Raw genomic sequence first — 8,746 nt, forward strand, 5'->3', positions numbered from 1 at the left:
TTTCTTCTAAAAATTTTATGTATTTGGTAAAGAGTCTCACTATGCAGCTTAGACTCATAGTGATCCTCCTGTTTTCAGCCTCCTCATTGCTGGGATTACAGGTGTGTGCCACCACCCCTGGTCTTGGTTGCTGGCTCAGCACACCTGGGGGGAGGTGGGGGAGTGGCAGGCCATGTGATACTGGGCATTGAATCCAGGTCACTGTGCTTGCCTAGGCACACACTTAGACAGCTGAGCTATCTCTGTGGCACTATACATTTCAACTTTTGCAACTATTTACCTTCAGAGAGCATCATCTCACTAGTTCAGTAACTACAGAATTTTGACATACTGTTTGGGTTTACAATTTTGGTAATTAGCAAACTATGTTTTTATCATTTACTTATGTATTGTATAGCACAGCTTAATTAAGTCTAGATGCATCGTCATGTGTGTCTACTGTCTCTGTCTCTGTCGCTCTCTCTCTCTACCCCCTTCCTTTCTCTCTGAGATGTGGCTTTGCTATGTAGCTTAAAATAACCTCAAATTGCTATGTAACTAAGGCTGGCTTCAAATTCATTATCCTCATGTTATCAGCAACCCACTAGTGCTGGGCTTATCTTTCTTTTTAATTTGTGTGTTCAGTTTCTCCTAAAGCTCTTCTGTGGGTCCAAGGAAGACCCAGAGCAATTATAAAGTCACCAGCTGCTCATAGATGCCTTTCTCAAAGGCTCAACTGGTGTACTCCATTGACTTCAGTTTATAAAGCTGTATAGGTCTTAACAACTTTCAGCCTCCAAGAAAAAGGATTGCGCTTTGGGTTTCTCTCATGATCCATGTCTTCATTCTTTCTCTGGATTGTTTTCTGAATCTGAATATATTCCTTAAATCTTCTGTACTTTTCTTCAAGTCTTATATATTTTCTGCTCAATATTTAATATTAATTGACTTCATTTACTATACTTTTCTATGCTACAATTTTGTTAACCACTCATTCTCAGTTGAGGGCACATGAAAATAATTATGCTACTCCTATGGAAGTTATCGAGATTGTTCATGCTTCTTTTTAATTTAGGAAAACATTTTAGCTAGGGAGATAGCTCAGCAGCATAATCACCTGCCTGGCAAGCACAAAGTCCTGATTTTAATCCTGAGTATCAAAAAAACCCACTGTATTATGTTTTAAGGTTTTTTTGTTTTTTTTTTTTTGTTTTTTTTTTTCGGAACCGGGGATTGAACTCAGACCCTTGCGCTTGCCAGGGAAGCGCTTATTCCACTGAGCCACCTCCCCGGCCCTGTATTATGTTTTAAATAACATGTTAATTGTATATATCAATGGTGTTCAGGGTGTAATTTCATTGCTGTTTTAACTTGCATCCCTCTAAAAACCAGTGATGTTGAACATTTCTTTCATATATTTGTATCTTCATAGTTTTCATATATTTATATATTCATTGGCTATTTGTAATTCTTGGTCCGAGAAATGTGTATTTATTTTATATGCCCATTTTGGATTAGGTCCTTAAATTTGGGAGTATAATTTTTTGTGTGTTCTTCATACATTATAGATATTAGTCCTTTTTCTGAGCAATAGCTGGAAAGATGCTTTTCCTATTTTGAGTTGTCTCCTCACCGTGTTGATGATTTGTTTTGGTATGAAGAATCTTTTTGATGAGCCACCAGGACTCTGCAAAGCTGTGATCTATGGGCCCAGTGTGGGCAGACGTGGAGCTTTTCTGGCACCATTTAAAAACATTGGATAGGATTCTGGGTGGCCTACAATACTGGAGAGCTCAGAATAAGACCAAGGGAGGCCCTGGGTTGCTCTCTTTGTTCTGGAAAGCCATCTTCATGGCTGGACTTAGAGCCCCTTGACTCCCAATGATGGAAAATATAACTTAGTGTCTTTATTTTCACCATGGGTTGCATTGAAAGTGGTAGATTGGAATCAACTTGATGGGATTCCAATAATGTAAATTTGGGAGTACAAATATTGGCTTCTTGGACCGAGATGAGGATCTGGAAGTGTCTCCTACAATTGGCACTCAATGGGGCCAGAACACACGACCTTCTCAACACAATGACCACTTACTAGAATCACGTGCAGGCAATCCACTGGACCTTGCGTGACCAATTTAAAGTGTGTCACAGAGGATTCCCAGCCCAGCAACCGCTATGGGCTATAGAGCCAGAACTGACACTGCTCTAGCTTCTTCAAAGCAAAGAAGGGGGAACTGTGGAGGACCACCTGAGCAGCTCTCCTTGAAAGAAGAGCGACTGTCTCCATTTTGACTGAGCCTGAGCCTATTTCCTCGTATTGTTATGTACAGAGCTGGCTAAGACTTCTGTTTATCCTTCAATTGGCCTTAAGCAATATGTATTGGTCTAGCTGAAGTGCTGGTGATAGTCTTTGAAGGTGGCGTGTGTGTTTCCCTGGTAACCTATACCTGCTACTCTTCAAGGTTGCATTGAAAGTGGTAGATTGGAATCAACTTGATGGGATTCCAATAACATAACTTTGGGACTACAAATATTGGCTCCTTGGACTGAGACGAGAATCTGGAAGTGTCTCCTACACAGGACAGCTGCAGGTCCCTGGGGTTTGTTCTTGGGCAGTGTTGCAGTGCTGTGGATGAAAGGCAGCAAGGCGATGCTTGCCCGCAGTGAGGCACATGTGCCTCATGGGCAGACATTCCATTCTGTGCTGCACGAGAGAAGAGGCCAACGAAGATTTCAGGGCACGGTAGTGCATCTGCGTGATGACAGAGATCCCACATGTTCTGTGCATTTGTCAGGTCCACCAAAGAGGTGCCTGTGGGGAGAGAAGAGCAGTAAGAGCAGGAATGGACTAGCAAGGAATGAAGAATCTGATGACGGCAAGTGCCATCGTGAAAGGACTAAAATGAATGTGACCCTCCGCACCTGTAGAAATCCCAGCCTAGAAATCTTTGTTGCCATGGTCTACAACAGATCTGCTTATCTTCTTGTCTCATTCCCTCAGTACTGGCACAAAACAGATTTTTTTTTCTTTACTCCAGAAGAAAACAAAACAACAACAATAACAAAAAATGGTCATGATTAAGAAACTAAAAAATACCAAATGCTGGCAAGGCTGTGGGGGAAGGAACCCCTCTGCATTATTAGTGGCAGTGTAAACTGATACAACCATTATGGAAATCAATATGGAGATTTCCAAAAACTAAAAATACAAATTTCATTTGACCCAGTTATTTCGCTTTTAGGAATCTTCCTAAAGAGCTAAACTAATGACACTACAGCAGTATACATACCGCGTGTTTATAGCAGCACAATTTGTAGTAGCTAAATCTTGGAAGCAGTCTGCATGTCCATCATGGCTGACTTCAGAAAATGAGATGTATCTACACAATGGAGTGCCACTTCGCCATAGAGAGGGATGAATATGAGGCATCCGTAGGTAAGTGGCTCTCCTGTCAGAAAATAATGTTAAGCAAAATAGATCAGAGACACAAGTTTAAACAGCACCTGGTTTGTCTTTTATGAGAAACCAGAAATATAAATAAAGAACAAAGTAAAGGATGGATATTAGGAAGCGGGGAGATCTTTTTTAAGTAGGAAAGGGAACAAGGGATGAAGAGAGCAGGGAAGGAAGGGGAAAGGATTTTTAAAGAGAAAAAGAAAAAATGGAAATAGAGGGGTTTTTTTAAGTGGAAGTTGGTGGATCAGGGAAAGATGGGAGGAACAGGGGACAGCAGGAGAATTAAGATGCACCATGTACAGTCAGACAAGCTCTCCATGATATGGGAGTCCTTACACACTGTAAACATGTGCTAAGAGAAAACTATATTACAAAAACTGAGTACGTAATAATGTCAAATTTTTCCTTGAATCTAAATCCAGAGACGGCATGTTATTGACGCCACCACGTTCCCATGCTTGGGTCTGCTGTTCTCCACTGTGCTAGAAGTGACACTTCTCTGTTGTTCTGCAGAAAGCAATCTCGGTGTCTGGGTGAACAGGCCAGACAGAGCGCTCGGCCTGCAGCAACCCCTGCCCTGGAATGTCCGTCTCCTCCAGCCACAGCCTCTCACCCTGCATGCTGACCTCCACACAGCCTCATCCTCTGCCTCCCATCTGACCTGGCCGCTGCACAGCCAGCAGGAGGATAACCTGGTCTCACTGTGCAGTCTGCTGCATCCACTTCTCCCTCTGGGTAGCACCTGGATTTTTATGCTAATTTTATTTGGGGGACTTTGCTGTCTTTTCTTAAATGTCAATATTAGTGGAAAGTCAGCCTGATTTTTAAGTTCTCAAGAGATTCGATGGGATGTTCAGGGCAATGTTTACAGAATGAGTCCACTGTCACCCGCCCCCCAGCTGGAGTCAGTTTCACAAAGGAGGTGCCTTGGCAGTCTTAGAGGACTCTAGGCATCAGCCTTCCTGGGTTGCTACTTGCTCTTTAAGTGTGTATATATAAGAAGACCACATGGATAACTCCCCCAGGGGAGAGCAGACACTTCAAGGTGATTTGTACCTTCTTCTCTTAGCTGTATGCAAGTCTGATATAACTTAATTAGCTATGTTATGCAGTGACTCCTAGCATTCTAGAAATCATCACTGTGACTTTTTTTTTCCTTTTTGACACAGAGTCTCACTATGCAGTTCAGGATGGCCTTGGGCTCACTCTGTAGCCCGGGCTGGCTTCAAACTCAAGGATCCTCATGCCTCAGCCTCTCAAGTACTGCGATGGGATAGCAGGTGTGCACCACCATACCTGGGTTCACTGTCATTCTTGAGTCCTCCCTCACTTCCATCATTCTTTTGCCTTGTCTGAGTCCAGGCAGAGCCGTGGTGCTTGGCTTTCCCATCATTTCCAGCTTCTGCTGTTCCCAGCTGGAAGATTGCCTCCTGCAGTGAGTCTTCCTTACCGGAGGCTACACCAGAAATAACCTTCACAGAGCTCCTTCACACACTGTTGTAGTGATCTGACTATCTGTCTGCCATCCATACTGAGAAAAGAGCAAATAAATATTAGTGTGAATTATTTAGAAAAAATACTGGAGAGCTCTGAACCTTAGCCTCCAGCATGTAGGCATGAAGCTTGTGGTGGTGCCAGTACAACCTTTTAAGAACTAAGGAGGAACCTGAGCAGCACACCGGGACTCTGCAGAGCTACGATCTGTAGGCCCAGTGCATGAAGGCATACAGCATTCCTGGAGCCTGATGCATGCATTTAAGAATTTAGGAGAACTCTCAGTGGTCTTTGGGACTCTGGTAAGCTGTGCCCTTTGGCCCCCAGCACATAAGTGTAGAGCTTTGCTGACAGTGGTCCAACATCTTAAGAACTTAGGATTCTAGACTCCCCGGAGGATCCTGGTGAATCCAGCCAACACCGGCCACCTACCTTGAAGCTTTATTGAATATTAGAAAGCCACCCCCACTAATACTGAGAGCACTGATGAGTCCTACTCTGCTCCTCACTATAGCAAAAACCTTATGCATGTCTCTCCACTCTTCCACAGCTGCTAAATTTGGGTAATTACTGAAAGCTTGGACAATGCCAAATCAGGAACAAAAAGCAATCTCAATCCTCCAGCCCGCCCAGAATAAATCCAGAAGACAAAGACATATGAGAATTTGCAAATCACACACATGAAATTTCTGAAATTTCAACTGAAGCAAAGAAACAAGTCCATCAGCCTGTGGAAGAAATAACATCAGAAATATTCTCACAGTTGAAAAAGTAAATGACAAAAATAGTGAAAGAATTGCAAATTCTAACAAATTTTAACAAGCTGAAAAATCACATAAACAGCAATACAATTGTAATGGAAGACTTCAACATGCCACTGTCACAAAGAGACAGATAAAAAAAAATCATAAAAGAAATAGCAGAATTAAACCAAGTTTGTGAAGAAATTTATTTGGTATACATTTACAGAGTGTTTCACCCAACAACAACAACAGAATACACATGCTTCTCAGCTGCACATGAGAAATTCTCCAAAATAGATCATATACTAACACAGAGAGCATTCTTAAGTAAATGTAAAGGAATTGAAATTATCCTATATATACTATCTGACCACAGTACAATGAAACTTGAAATTATTCACAAAAGAAAATAGAAAAACACCATGAACATGTGGAAATTAAATAACAATCTAAAATTAAATCTAAATAATAATCCCAAACAATCAGTGGGTCACAGATGAAATTAAAGAAGAAATTAAAAAGTATTTCCAATCAAACAAAAATGGAGATACAACTTACTGAAATTTATGGGATACAATGAAAGCTGTCTTAGTATTGCTGGAATCATGGGTGTGAGTACTACATCCAGCCTGGGGCATATAGCCTGAATGCAACTTAAGGGAGACAGATTTCCTCTCTGTTGTCACTGTTTCTGTTACTTCTCCCTCTGCTCTTTGCTGATGCCATGAAAGATTGCTCTTTGCCATGTGTCAGTGTGCTTTCGAGCTAGCCAAGTGTGGACTAAAACCTCCAGTAACTGTGAGCTGAATAAACGTTCCTTTCCTTCATTTTGGGTGACAAGTATTTGTCCCAGCAAGGAGAGAAGAATAACTTAGGCAATGTAAATGCAGAAATCCTCAATAAAATACTAGCAAACAGAATCCAGAAAATAATTAAGAATATTACACATTGTAACCATGTGGGATTCATTCCAGGAATGCAAGGATGGCTCAACATATGCAAATCCATAAATTGAATACACCACACCAATAGAACCAAAAACAAAAACCATATGATCATCTCGATAGATGGAGAGAAAGCTTTTGACAAAGTTAAACACTCATTCATGCTAAAACCCTACAGAGTATCCGAAAAATTGTCTATATCTCAGCCTGATAAAAGCCATCTATGAGAAATCAACAGTCAAAATTATACTAAATGGGCAAAACCAGCAGGTCTTCACTTTAAAATCAGGAACAAGACAAGGACGTTCTCTGTCTCCACTCCTATTCAATATAATTCTGATAACATTAGCCAAAGCAGTTAGGGGAGAGAGAGAGAGAGAGAGAGAGAGAGAGAGAGAGAGAGAGAGAGAGAATAAGGACTGGAAAAGGAGCAAAATTATCATTATTTGCACATGACATGATTCTCTATATAGAGGACCCCAAAACTTCACCAAGATTCTTATAGATTTAATTGCCAAATTCAGTAATGTAGCAAGATACAAAGTTAATACTGAAAAATCAGTAGCATTTTTGTACACAATGAATGCACTGAGAGAGAAATTAGGGAAATCACACCTTTCACAATAACATCCCAAAACATGAAATACTTAGGAATCAATCTCACAAAGACTATAAAAGATTTATACAGTGAAAATTACAGTACTCTAAGAAAAAAGATTGAAAAGGATTTGAAAAAATGGAAAGATATTCCATGCTCCTGGATAGGGAGAACCAACATGAAAATGGCCATATTCACAAAATTATTATAGAGATTCAATGCAATCCCAATGAAAATACCATTAGTATACCTCACACATTGTAGTGGCTGATGCATTGTGTCAATTTGGCTGTATCGTCTGGCAGTTCCACATTCTTCTAGGCTGTGAATATAACAGAGTAACTCAGCCACAAAAAGATGATATAAAGGGGATGAGGAAGAATTCAGCATTCCACTTCCTTGACAAACTTCAGACTTTGCAGTCAGCTTGGACTTTATTTCCTGGCTTCCAATGCAGTCTATTCTGCCTCCAGATTGGATTCTTCAGATTCCATTGCAGACTTTTCAGTCTTCCATTGCAGACCCAAGGGCTGACCATTAGAGACTGTTAAGAGATGATTAGAAACCATTAGAGACTATTAGAGATGGAGCACTGCAGTGAGCTTAAATACCTGGGGACTGAATCCTTTGGTCAGTGATGTGCAGATGCTCTCAGCTCACTTCCTCATCTGACTCTGTGAGTGGAATATCTTGTGTCATACCTGTTCCTTGTATTATATATGTTCCTCTAGTAAAACCCTTACTAAAACACAGACCTAGAAAAAATTTGCCTCAAATTCATTTTGAACCAAAAGAGACCCAGAATATCAAAAGTAATCCTGGGAAACAGAGGAAATGCAGGAAGTATCACAATCCCTTACCTCAAGTTATAGTATAAAGTTGTTGTGATAAAATCAGCATGGTACTAGACTACAAACCTGAGGATCAGTAGAACAGATTAGAAGATTCAGACACAACTGTAAACACACTAATCCACCTTATCTTTGATAAAGAGTTCAAACATAGTCACTAGAAGAAAGACAGCCTCTTTAATAAATGGTGCTGGAAAAACCAGCTTTCCACATGCTGAAGACTAAAACTAGACCCATGTCTATCACCATGTACAAAACTACAGTTAAAATGGATCAAAGAGTTAAATATTAAAACAGAAACACTAAATCTTCTGGAGAAAAATGGAGGTAGAAATCTTAAAGACATAGGGGTAGGTAGAAAATTCATGAACAAAAACCAAACTACATGGGAAATACTTCAAAGAATCAACAACTGGGATCTCATCTTTTAAAAAAGTTTCTGCACTTCAAAGAAAATCTCCAACAGAGTAAAAAGAAAACCCACAAACTGGGAAATATTATAGCCGACTGTCCCTCTGACAAAGGCCTCCTATCTAGAACATATAAAGAAACAAAAAAATCAGGACCCCCAAATTCAAAGACCCAATCCAAAAATTGGCATCTGAGATGAATATACACTTTTCAGATGAATACAAATGGCAAATAATATATGAAAAAATGTTCAAAATCATTGGTCATTC

The sequence above is a fragment of the Octodon degus genome, unplaced genomic scaffold (assembly GCF_000260255.1).
Source record: "Octodon degus isolate 3935 unplaced genomic scaffold, OctDeg1.0 scaffold00117, whole genome shotgun sequence".
In the NCBI taxonomy this organism is placed as follows: domain Eukaryota; kingdom Metazoa; phylum Chordata; class Mammalia; order Rodentia; family Octodontidae; genus Octodon; species Octodon degus.